General features: G+C 37.1%; 1 protein-coding gene across 1 annotated transcript in view; it reads left to right on the top strand.

Moving 5' to 3' along the window:
- PDS5A (PDS5 cohesin associated factor A) overlaps positions 1 to 12,957 on the top strand; it is an 84,162-nt gene that overhangs the window by 20,446 nt on the left and 50,759 nt on the right. The window lies entirely within an intron of this gene.

The raw sequence follows: 12,957 nt of genomic DNA, 5'->3' as shown, positions 1-12,957 counted from the left end.
GCGTGTCTGGTTTGGTAGGTGCAGTAGCTGGTACACCACCAGCTGCTGGCTGAAGTTTGCTGCATTGAGATGAACAGGAATGTCCACGTCAGCCAGTGCCTTCTGGGGAGCAGGTTCTGTTTGATGTGCCGTTAGTTAGGGGGGTTTTGTTGTTGTTGCTGGTTGGTAGTATTAGTTTTGATTGTGAAATACCAAACTTTTTACAGTTTTACAGTTCTGATTTTTGGCCAGCCTTTCACATGGGAATGGAAACCCACATCTTCTGTGTTCTAGGTAATTGTCGTTAATATGACAGTCCTGTGTTAAGGCTCCAGTAGATGACAGGCATATAGACAAAATTCTTCAGTGCAGTTTTATGACTAGATATGGATTCATGCTAGGGTTTCACATGATTTGCCTCCTAATGTTCAGTCCTAAGGCTCAGTGGAATCTGGCTCCTAAAGAAACCAGAAAATGAATGCCATTGCTGAAGAGTATTTTCTTGTTCACCCTGATACCTTCTTGTGCTACTGAGTATGATGGTATTATGTGTAATTGCCAGTCATTGAATGAGTTCTATGAAAGAAATTTTAATTTCTTTCTTCTCTTACTGTTGCAGACTGTGCAATCAGAGCTAAAGATCAAGGTACAAATATTTTGCATAATTTTCTTCTTCAGTAAGTATAGCAAGTTTTCAACTCGCCACAATTTACAAGATTGCTGAAATAGAAAAACTGTATTTTCTTAGAAAAAAAATACCTTTTTTTTATCTCATTTATTGGTTGTGTTGGAACACAAGCAGGAAAGAGAGCATGGTGTGCTTTATACACTCCCTGCTTCTCGATGACTGAGTCAGGAAGACTGTATGATGTACCACGGAATGCACCTGCACCGTGATGTAGAAATAGACGTGGATATAGTCTTTAAAACATCAGTGTTGCTGGAAGCATAGCCCTCTAGTTGTGTTTTAATGTGAAACTCTAACACATTGTTTTGTTGTGAGAACTGATCCTAAATATTCACTTCAAAATGAATCCTTACAGTCAATTCACAGTAGAAATGAAAATGCCATTGTTGTTCTTGTCCAGCACCACCTTCTCTTTGGAAGAGGAAATGAATTATTACACAGCAGTGAGCTGGTTATAAAGAATCCTCTCTCTCACATCTGGAGGCTATTATCAAAGTACTTGGGAAACTTCATATGGAAATAGAAACTCCTTCACCGTGGGGAATACACTTTTAAGAATTTTTTAGTTTTGCCCCAGCCATATATAACACTTGCTAGTATACCTAGGGGAAAAGGACTATTTAATGAAATGCTTCTAACTGATGATGTCTTGAATTATCATTAGAATGTTTAAAGAATAGGCTCTTTTTAGTCCCTCTGCAAATACTCTTTTGTTATGTATCTATGTATGTGGAAGCAAAGTTTCTGAGAACTTAGAAGACTTTCAGTGTTTTAATTTATGAACCTTCTTTAGACTACTTAAACAATTGTTAGATTTTGGCAGGAAAATTGGAAAGAATCCCGTTACAAATCTTTCCAGTAATAAAGACTAGATACTGCCGAAGACTGAATTGCTTTAAAAAAAATAAAATAAAAATTGGTGCTCTGGCACCACACTCAAATCATGGATGTGTAAGAGATGGTGAGTAGCATGAGTATGAAGAGATAATGTGCTGATAAATATGTGTACTGTCTCATACTTCTCATTATTTGAGAAGAAATATACATACATTGTTAAAACGTGTGATTTGATCCACAGTGTTATAGCTTGTGTCATAGAAAAACTGTGTGAAACAGTTTAAAACTAGGATAACAAAATACTTAAAGGATTTCAATATGGTAAGGCCAAACTAACAATATTTCTCAACATTTCTTACATTAAAATTACTTACATTAAAATTAAAAGGTCCTGGATTGAGTAGCCAAGTATTGTCATGCGTCAAAAGCTGACTGTAAACAAAAAGTAGGTTTAAAGAAATAATTTTTTGTTAATGATGAACCATATAGTGACCTAAGGTTAGATAGTACTCTGCATGCTTGAAAACCTTTTAGCTGTTTGGGAAACAGGAAACATGATGAGGTGAGTTGGTTTGATTGATCACAACCAAGGAGGATTTCACAGAATTCCTATTAAATAGTTTAAGTGGGTGGGGTGAATCTAGTGGAAGCTTTTAGGCTTAATGTCCGTAAAAGCAAGGTGAGGAATAGTAAGAGAAAACAAAACTATTTGCTGACTTTATGAAGTTGTAGAAGACTAAGTCAGGGAAGACTGATGCATCAGTCTAGGCTGCTCAGTGAAATCTTTCACTAAACAGCTTCTGTCCAAAAATCTAATAGAACTTAACGCTGGGTAAGGAGCCAAATGGTAAACACTATGGATATTATGCTTCCCTTATATAAATTAGGCATGTGTGCTCGTTTGAATACTGTGTGAATGTGCTCTCTGCAATACTGCAGTTCTAGTGAACCTTTGCTTCCAAAGGTATGAAATGAGGATGTGATGAGAATAATAAGAACCTGGAAGGCAAAGTAAAAGTGATGGCCTAGAAAGGTAAATGGGGAACCTCTGCTGTCTCAGGCCATGATACAAAACTAGGAAATTTATCATTAAATTAAAATGAATAAATCAATTGGTACATTGGATAGAAGTTTTGGAAATTACTGTAACAACATGTTTCTGAGGCCTTGAATTTAAAATGATCAGTGATCACATCTTATGCCGGTTTCTAATGAATAGAGGTAAAGGTAAATTTTCTGGGGGACTAGTAGGATTTGGATATAGCTGCCCGTTTCAGGCTTCATGTACTTGCCACTAGTAAGGTGAAGAATTTGTGTCACTATTAGGTTGTTTGTTAAGAGTTTATGTACCAGAAGGCTAAATTCTTCTCCCCTCCCAGGTCTTGGCCATTGAATTCTATCTACCTTCCCTTCTACTGGCTCTGCAACATATCAGATCTGTCTATGATCTAACTATGCCTGTCAGAAAACTATCCGGGCCTTTTTCTGAGGAGGTTTTCAGCCAGATTAGTATGTTAAATTGACTCATGGAGTTATTCAACAAGTGTTGGGGTGAGCGCAAAATACGCGGTGGCATTGCATGGCCAGAAGCAGGACAGGGTGAGTAATGGGAAAGGAAGAAGGAGATGGTGGCAGCAAGTGGTTAAACTGGATCTCCATGTCACGTGGAACCAAAACCATAGCTGCTGGGAGAGGGGTTTGAACTGTGTACTGCTGCGACTCTTGGTTGGCAAACAGGTCTGAATTTCTGTCTGTGCTTCGTCTTTCTTCAGTATTTTTCACCCTGTCAGTGTGTACAGAACTGTAAGAAAGATAGTACTCCAGCCAGCCGGTTACAAGGGAACTTCTGTTAACTTCCAGGCCGTTAAAGCTGATTATAATCTACTTTCTCCTTAATGACAAATTTTAACATCTTCAGAACAAACAAAAGCACAGCCTGTTTTGATGGAGTGGTTGGTTTTGGGGTTTGGTTTTGGTTGGTTTTTTTTTTTTTTTTTTTTTTTAATTTTAACAGCTTAAAATAGTCCCCACTTCAAAAGAGAGGAGAGATGAAAAAGATCTCATATTGTTACAACAGTGGATATAAATGAAGTTACAGGATGTTCTTACATGAAGCATAGTGGTACCTGCTTAAAGGGAAAAGAAAAAGATCTGGGTTAAAAGTATCACTTGGCTTGGAGGAAAAAGGACCTCACTATTACATATAGTAGTGAAGGAACTGAGGTTGTATAAAAATGGTTTTGAATCGTCCAAATCTTACTACAATAAAAATTTGAAGTCAATGATACTGTCTAAAATACTCAGTTCTGAACAAGATGTTGTATTTTGTCAAAGTTGTAGTGATAAGGAAGGACATGTAGTATTTTCTTTGCACATCATGAGTCTGATTTTTCCCATGGGCTTGTTCATGGCCAAAGAGTACAAGATTTATCATGTGCAGTGATAACAGTATTAGGATTATCTTCTGCTGGGCAGAAAGGACACCGTTTTACTTCCTTTTGTGCTGTTGTAATCTTGGGAAGCATACTTTTTTGCAACCTTTCCTTGCAGCAGTCCATACAAGTTACTGTAATCAAGATGTCAATGTTACATGACTGATTTTGCAGGGCAAAATATTCCACCACTATTTAAATAGCATGTTCTAATTTGTGCTGTGAAAGACATTTTGGATTAAGGCATCTGATTTTTCTCATTTTATTTGCCTTTTTCCCTCCATCTGTTGCATTTATATTACTTGAGGAATCTTCTAGATTTACAGCAGAACTGGAATTCTACTGTGTGTTAATTATGGAGATACAACATGTGGGTAATTGTACAACCTCTCTCCCAAATTGGTAACAATACTTGTTCTGTTTTGATTATGATGCTGTATGTGCGTGATATTTATATTCATTATGTAGTTACTTAAAAACGCGTGTATCAAGAAAGTTACTTCAAATAATTCATGAACTGCTCAGCATACTGTTTTTATTACAAGTAGTAGTCAGTCTTTCTGCTTTTTCTTATGTCAGATTAATTTAACATCTGGGCTCCTGGAAAATAGTCTCAGAGTTGCTCGATGTAAGTAAAATAATGCAGAATATGCTGTTTTACCAATGTGAAGATAGTGGTAAATTACAAGTCTATGACTACTTTGCTTGTGATCTGGCAGTTGGCCAAACCTCCAAAGAAAAGCCCAGGGTAGGTTAGTCCCCAGGGGAAGGATAGCTAGTTAAACTGTTGCCCTAGTCAGAGGGGTATTACTGTACAGGCTACCATTGCATAAGCTTTACATCTCTTATGATACATCTGCAGTCTCATCTAGAAACCCTGGTCATTGACTTCACTTGGTGAGCAGTGTGTAAAGAAGGAAGCAAATAGTCTTTGCGCCAAAGAGCGTACAATATGCTTTGTATAATCTTTTGTTTGACTTCTTGGGGTTTTTTTTCTGAGTTATTCAGAGCCAGTTAAGTGTCTTGTTGGAGAGAATAGATTAAAGATAGAATTTGTAGTGGAAATCGGGCAATAAAATTTATTTTTCAGGGGTTACTGACAGTACCAGGAAGGGAGTGCTACTTTTCGTTTAACTAATGACAACAGCAAAACTTCACAAAAATGCATCGGCTCCTTCCCAGTTCATTGTTTCTATGATTCACATATGCCCCTTGCTTAATTTGTGCATCTACTTCTGTCTAGCTACGACTCTGATAAATGTGGGCCCTGAAAAGGAATTGTTTGCCATGAAGCGAAACCCTGCGAAAGGACAGTGCTCCAGAGCGTATGCTTCTGCACTCAGAAAGCATCCCCAGTTCTCAGGCTGGAGATGCTGCTGACCCATTTCTACCCACTTCTTCTTGCAGTCTTTTTCCAGTGCATAAATGGCACTCCTGTATTTAAAGCATTTTAACAGAGAGACCTTTGGCTGTTGCTTTGGTAGATTAAGCAAACCACAGTCTCGTAAATGTCTCCTTACAAGAAAAGGCTTTTGAGATTCCTTTGGTGGCCACCTTCTGTAGCTTTCCCATTTTGAATTCTTTTTTTTAATCGGTGAGGGTAATCAGACCTAAGTGATGTGTTTCAAATCAGCATTTAGTATTTTTAGCATTTCGTGAGTTGTATTGCTGTTTTTTCCTTTCCTGGACTGGAAATACTTCTTCTGTCATATCCTGCAATTGCATTTTCATTGTTTTCATGCACATAGCCTGTTGTTGGCTCATAATCTCTTTACAATTACTTAATAAATGTCCATCTTTCTCCTCTCCTGTTGTTTCCAGCTGATAAGCTCTTAATAGCATAAGTTCTTGGTTTTCAGCACTAAGCATATGACCATTTAGCAATGATTAATTTTTGGTATGTCTGTTCTTATACAATATCCTGTCCTCTACTGCCAGTCCCTAACTGTTGTCATTACGCTCCATTCCTACTTCTTGTACCACACTTGTTTATGGAAATAGCAAATAGGGTCAATTATAACAGCATTCTCCACCAATAAATTCATTCAGGTCCAAAAGGTCCTTTCAGTTTAATACTTTAGGAATGGGCTACAGAGACAATGTTGGGCTAACTTCATCTCTTCCAACATCCTCAGTGTCCATGTGGCTCAGTGTGATGCTCTCCTTGACACTCGGACAAGTTGCCTGTCATGTTCTTCCTTGTCTAGAGAGTTGATTGTCTTATCAAAGGAAGTTTATCGGGTTAGCAAAGTAATTTCCATTTTATGTGTTACCCTGTTTTTCTTCACTTCTGTGTTTATTTAGCCTTTCCAAATTAGGTTTGTATTATAAAATTCTGTTGATGTCAGCCTGTTGGATGTGTTGGCAGGATCTCCTGTCTTGATGATTAGGTTAACATCTGCTAACTTCTGGCCATTTGGTATCCTCCTTGTTTGAGTGTTAGTTTGTGGGGGGGGGGGGGGGGGGGGTGGTGGTGGTTTGGTTTTGTTTTTTTTTAAATAAAAGCAAACAAAACTTGTGTTGCTAAGTTTGTGGTTTCATTTGTCAGGTATTTAAAGATTCTGAAATAACAATCATCGGGTCCTCCTGATTTGAATATTTTGAGATCTTTTATTTTTGTTTCTATTCACACAGTAATTTCCATTTTTCCATGTTTGTTTGGTGGTTCCAGCTGATAGATAGCACTATATCTGAGGGAGACCAAGACTTCTCATCCTAAATCTGCACCATGCAGAAGTATTTTTTTTTTTCCTCAGATATGCGTGTCCGTGGATTTTGCTATGTTTTACAATCAGGTCTTAGTCAAAGAACATAATTTATTGTTAATAGGTCATGGCAAGGGTCACCCATAATACTGCTTAAACCGTGTGAGGAAAAAAAATAAAAACGCTCTGATGGCAGAGTTGAAGATTGCAGCATTTGGGTGTACTTTGATTTCAGCCTTCTTTTGGCATCTCTCCCTGAGCTGTCCAAGCTCTTGAAGAGTCAGCTGGGCTCACATCAATTTGGCGAAGTTTTACTTCCAAATATCTTCTGTATTTAATCTTAATACTGAAGTTAACTTCTAATATTATTCCTATAACAATAAATGGTAGCAAATTCTCTCAATTGTTAAATTTCTTCTTTCAGTGATTGCAAGGTGAATTTTTAAATACTGAGTATCTTTCCCTGGTCTTTTTTCAAGCCAAGACTGGTTAAATGTTACTTCTTTGGAATACTATGAATAAGCTGTTTTAAGAACAGTAAAACGAATGCAACCTGCACACACCTTCCCCATGCTGTGACTAGCTTGGAGGTTTGTGTTTGTCCTGCCAACTGCAGCAAGGCTTTCCTAGGTCTGCCTGCTGCTTCCTCTCTGCAAGCACTGTTTTGAGTCTTTTCTCTGTCTACACTGATTACCCTGTCCTCTCTTTGTGTTTATATAGCTCTCCTCCCTATAATACTGAAATCATTAGTATGTTTCAGCAGTAGCTGAGCTTCCTGATCCAGCAAACCATGCACCTAAATCTAGGTGGTCAATAAACACGAAACAGGATCTGAACAGCAAAGTTAGTATTCCCAACTGAGGCATAGATCTTGCACAAGAGCCACATGCAGCTGAGTCACGTAAGGGCAAGCTACCATCCTGATTTACTGTCTTTGAAAACAGGCTGCACGTAAACTGCATATGAGGTGTGGGCAGACTGTGAACAACGCTTTGGCAACCTCTGATGTACATTTCAATGCAATTGAAAGGCTGACGGTCTCAGAAGAAGCTGCAGGTAGAGTTCATCTCACCTCGTTTCAGGCATCTAGTCACACTGAGCTGCTTTCATGGTCAGTGCAGAGAATTCCAGGGCAAAACTGAGCTGACATCTGTAGATGTCATCATAGACATCTGTGCTTGAATTCAGTTGTGGTCTGTGTATTTCTCTCCAACGGGTGAAAGGGTAGCCCAGAGTGACTGGCTTGCACAGTGCGTGGTTTTACGCAATCGGATGAACACCTCCCTGAAAGCTTTAAATTCTTTAATGTTCAGTATGTTCATAATGTGCTAAGAGTGACTAAGCAGTCTTAATTTAACTGTCGTTCTCACTAGTTTGAGTGAAGACGTTTGCATTTCTGTACCATCTCCAGTGTTATAATCGGAGCATTTCACTTACATGTTTGCGGAGCCTGGGAGAGCAAAATCTTGGTCTGATAATTAGAATTTCAAGGTACTATGGTAAAAATGCCAATAATGAAAATTCCTAGAATAGTTTTGACACTTGTTTTTACAAGGTAACTAAAGTACCAGTATGTGATACCTTAATGGAGATGCGTTAAATCAAAAGCAATTCAGAATGAATTTAATCGTAAATGTGAATAGCTGTATTCTGTTTACATTTGCTAGCAATTAGTGTTTAAATTGAGTGCTTAATTGTTTGGAAAAGAATGGGTGATGTTACATTAATATGTTTAAATAATACTGTTCTGTCTCCTGCTTTTTGCACAGCGGACAGTAACAATTTTCTGTGGTAGAAGCTACTAAGTCTGTAGGGTTTTACATAAATGAATATTAGTGCTCTAGCTACGGTTGTTTCAACTGTACAGCAAGACTTCAGTTAGACAATAGTACTGTAATTTGAAAAAGTAGTGATTTCCTGTTACGGTTTAATCACTTTTTCCTGGAATAAAAATGGGCTTAGCATGATAATAATTAACACCTAACTCTGAAATAACTACTACATTCTGCTAGAGAAATGTTTATGTAATGACTGAATCAAAACTTTGGGAGATTGAAACTCCTTTTAGACCTAAAATGAAAACCTTAATACAAAGAGGAACTGGAGTGGGGTTTTGATTGTTTTGGGCTTTTTTTGCAATTAGAACAAGGGTATTTAGGATGAATCAGATGAAATTTGCTTTAATAGAGTACCTATAATACGAATAACTTTAGTAAAGAAGATTTTCTTAACATGCAGATTCTTGGAAAAAATAATTGAACTAAAATCTGTCTGGCAGTAGCAATTCATGTCTCCTCTCTGCAATTGTATTTTTTCTTCCCTCTGGTTCAATGAAATATTAACCACAGCCTTGAATTTTTTTGGGCTTACTTGCTTTGTCATATTCCCTCATTGTTACGTTTATGTGTATCACTAGTTACATGAGTGGTTTCCAGTTTGGGTTTAAAAATAAGTTAAAACCTTAAATTATTTGGACCTTTAGTCTTTTTGTATATGTAAAGCTTATTTCTGGTTTTCAGTTTCATTAGCAGATTCTTTTAATAGATCGATTTCTAGCTGTCACAATTAATACCAGTATTGCAGTGGTATGGCTAAAAAATTTTAACTATGAAGATCTTTCTGAACCAGTTATGAGCAGTTCTTCATAAGATGTTATAACTTTTTCATAAGATGTTATCAATATTTATTAGGTATCATGCAACTTGCATACTGCTGCTTTTTTTTTTTTTAAAGTTCTTCTGCGAAAGTCCATAATGTGTAATGGGAAATGTAATGGAGTTATATGAAATGTACACAGAGTGGGAACTATATCTACAATACAATTTAAGAAAAATTTTTGGGAAGGGCTGGATAAGTGTGCTTAACTTTACATGTTAATATTTCTATTGATTCTGTGTATCCCAAGTAATACCAATCCCAGGTGATTAAAAGTAACTTTTTTTTGTCAGACCTTAACACAGAAAATAACTTGCAGTGTGTTGTCATTTATTTTCTTTGTATTATGGACATATTTGTGAACTATAGTCCTAGACCAAGACTTTGCATTAGATGCGGTATAAACATGAGGGGAGGAAGGGAAGGTAGTTCCTGTTATAGAGGAAACAAGACAATGGGTGGCTGCAGAAAGACAGGAGTACCCCAGGAAATCACGGAACTGTTGTCGATCAGTGTGTTGTACTCGAGGATATGCGGTTCTGTTACGAATGAGTGATTTCATCAAACATACAGTGTCTTGTACTTCTAAAGACTTAAGTTGCTCTCTTGATTGTTGCTTGATAACTAATTTTTCAGTTGTGCTAGAGGGCAAGAGTACCAATCCTGTAACTGGTGAAATTTTGAGCGAATTCTTGGCTTTCTAGCGAGTGTGAAGAGCCAAGCATAAATTGTATTTAACGTCTAGACTTTTTTTTTTCTTTTCTTCTATTTTAACAATTAATCTCATATGTAGATTAGCTGGCACTTGGAAATAATTCTGTTGTGTAATACCTTAATCAGTGCCAGTATATATTGCTTGCCTATAGAGACTACTCCTAGGCTGTAGGATTTTAGATATAGTTAATTGCATATATTCAAGAAATTTATATAATTATTTTGTTGAACTATGATGACAGAGTCCAACAAATGTATGGATTGTACTTAAATGCAAAGTCTTTATTAATTCCCTTTTCCCCAAATCTTACATGAGTCCTGCTGCTAACAAGAATTTACATCATGCTTTTAACCATGGTATAGCCCTGTATAATTTGTTTATACATTACTTTCGTTATTTGCATTATACTATGTATTTTGTGTACCCCATACATATTATTTGTATTGCTTTGGTATCTGGGATCCTAGATAAAGACCAAGATAGTATTCTGTTCATTTTTTGTGCGTGCCATAAACAGAACATCATGCACCGAAGACTTTATTATGAAACAAAAGACAACACACAAATACAAGCAGATATGGGACTATGAAGAAACAATGGAGGAAACACAGATCAGCACGTTAAATAACAGTTGCAGCTTGCTAATGGCTTGATTACTGCCCAAGTGTTGTTTTGTAATAGAAAAGAAATATCAAGGAGTGTTTTGCAGGGAAATAGAATGCGGTTTTATGGATATTTGCTAGCAGTTCCTTCTGAATACAAGAGCAACATAGGAAAATCCCTAAGGCTGGTGTTTTCAAACAGGCAAGACAATACCAAAGACTAGTTTCATTACTTTAATGCCAGAATATCCTAACGTTTTGTTACCGAATGGGAAAGTTGTGTGTTTTCACAGCACCATGCTGCCTTACCTTGTCTGGTTTTGACATATCAGAGAATGGATATATGCAAGATTATGCATACTGTCATACGAATATGGGAACCCAAAGAGAGATCTGAATCTAGGAGGGTATTCTGGTTATGAAGCTTATGATACACATAGGGAGAAAGGAGATGGGGCTTATGGGAAAGATCAAAAGATCGCTTATATAGGTTATCTATAAAGTAGTAAAACGACTGGAAGGAACTTTAGTGGAACAAATTTATATGGTGGAGATACAGTTTATCATCAATCTCCGGGGTAGGATCCACATATCTTTTAGTCCTTTCTACCCTGTTCTTAAAGCCTTCAGTAATAGTTATCTGAATCCCATGCTGCAAGTCAAGGCCATTATTCCTTGTCCTGCCACCAGCAGAGAGTGTGTGGTGTGATTTTTTTTGTTTGTTTGTTTTGTTTTGTTTTGCATCTTGTTAGTTTTTAGTGTGGTGGTGGGTTTTGGGGGGTTGTTGTTTTTGCTGGTTTTTGTTTTTGGTTTTTTTGGTTTTTTTTTTTTTTTTTTAAAACCTTCCTTATTGAAGAAATCTGGTACGTTTTGAAGACTAAGTTATCTGTTTTTTTAATTCTGGTATCTGGGAAGGACAGGTGATGTGTGACACTGTAACAGACAGACCTGTGCTGTTGATAGAAGGATGGTTTTGTCCTTTCAGTTAGTACTTCAAAATATAGCTTAAGAATATTTTTAGGGAAACAGGCCAATGCAAGTAGAACTTGGATTTTTATGGGCTGTGTCTGTAAAGTTCTCTTTTATTCTGTTTGGGGTTTTTTTTCCTCTCTGTTTCTTTCTTGATTTTTGGTTTTGCTGTAAGTTGCTTCACGAAGGAATGTACTTGTACATTTATAGAAATTGAGGAGGAGTTTTAAGTAACGTACTGTAGGAAAGGTTGCTGTCAAACATTTATTTTAATTTATAAGATCTACTGAGTTTAAAACTGGGTTCCAAAACTCAGGGAGGAGGTAAAGCTGAAAGACAGTGTTTTCATGTTGGAAGTGGGGGCATGCTTAACAACAGAGGAACAACCTTAGTATCATTTGAATGACACGATAACAAAAGAATTGTGGTAAGAGTAAGAGATGTGTTTATTAGATTTGTGAGCTCAGTCTCCTCTTGTGTTTTACTGCTAATATTCTAGAGGCGAATTTGACCCGTCAAGATTTATCATTCTGTGTTTTCTCTTATATCTCTGTAATGTGTGTACTGTGTGTGTAACGGGTATACTAAATCCTACTGGTATGCAATATGGCTGTCCTTTACAATTTTAACTCTAAGGATGCTCAAGTGACATGGAGGAATGGGACACAAAGACTGATTTGACTAAGGTCATACTAAGAATCTGTGGCACGTGTCCCAGTTCTGTGCTGACATCCTAGAAGTCATCCTCATCCTTTAACAAACCCTATTCCAAAAGTTAAACCTGCAACTTTTTATTTCTTCAGACTAAATTTTCACTTTCAGTTTTGCCAAATCATTATGTTGAGATGTTTCAATTAACTGGGATTGTATAATAATTACACAATTTTGGTGGCATTTCATAGGAATTAGTAGTTCTTAGCTGCACTAGAAGAAACAAGGAAACCACGTAGTTGATTTTTTTTTTTTTTTTTTTTAATTATATAGATAAGGCTATAGATGCGGTTTTGAGTATGCAGAAAAAATAGATCTGCAGCGTTGGACATATTTTACATGAGGGATTAAATTCTTATCTGGTATCTAGTTTGTTTAAAGCAGATAAAAGAATTCTGCGTGTGTAAAGTAGTTCTTGAGCTCTGTGCCTTGACACAGGCAGAGCGCAACACTGGCCTCTTAGGCTCCTCTCAAGTCTAGGCATAGCTCTTAAAGCAGCTGCATTATACTGTGTCCTATACGTTAGGCCAGATGGCTTGCAGCCCCTTGTACTGTCTATACTGAGGCAAGTCCTCACTTTGAAGTGGTCTGGGACTGCTTTGATGAAGAGATGCTGCCATCTCCAACCTCATCAGTGTGCAGCAGTTTCTGTGCTGCACCTCAC

This window comes from Gymnogyps californianus, chromosome 4 (genome assembly GCF_018139145.2).
Source record: "Gymnogyps californianus isolate 813 chromosome 4, ASM1813914v2, whole genome shotgun sequence".
Lineage (NCBI taxonomy): Eukaryota > Metazoa > Chordata > Aves > Accipitriformes > Cathartidae > Gymnogyps > Gymnogyps californianus.
Note: the sequence above shows the minus strand (reverse complement) of the source record. Positions and strands in the feature narration are given on the sequence as shown.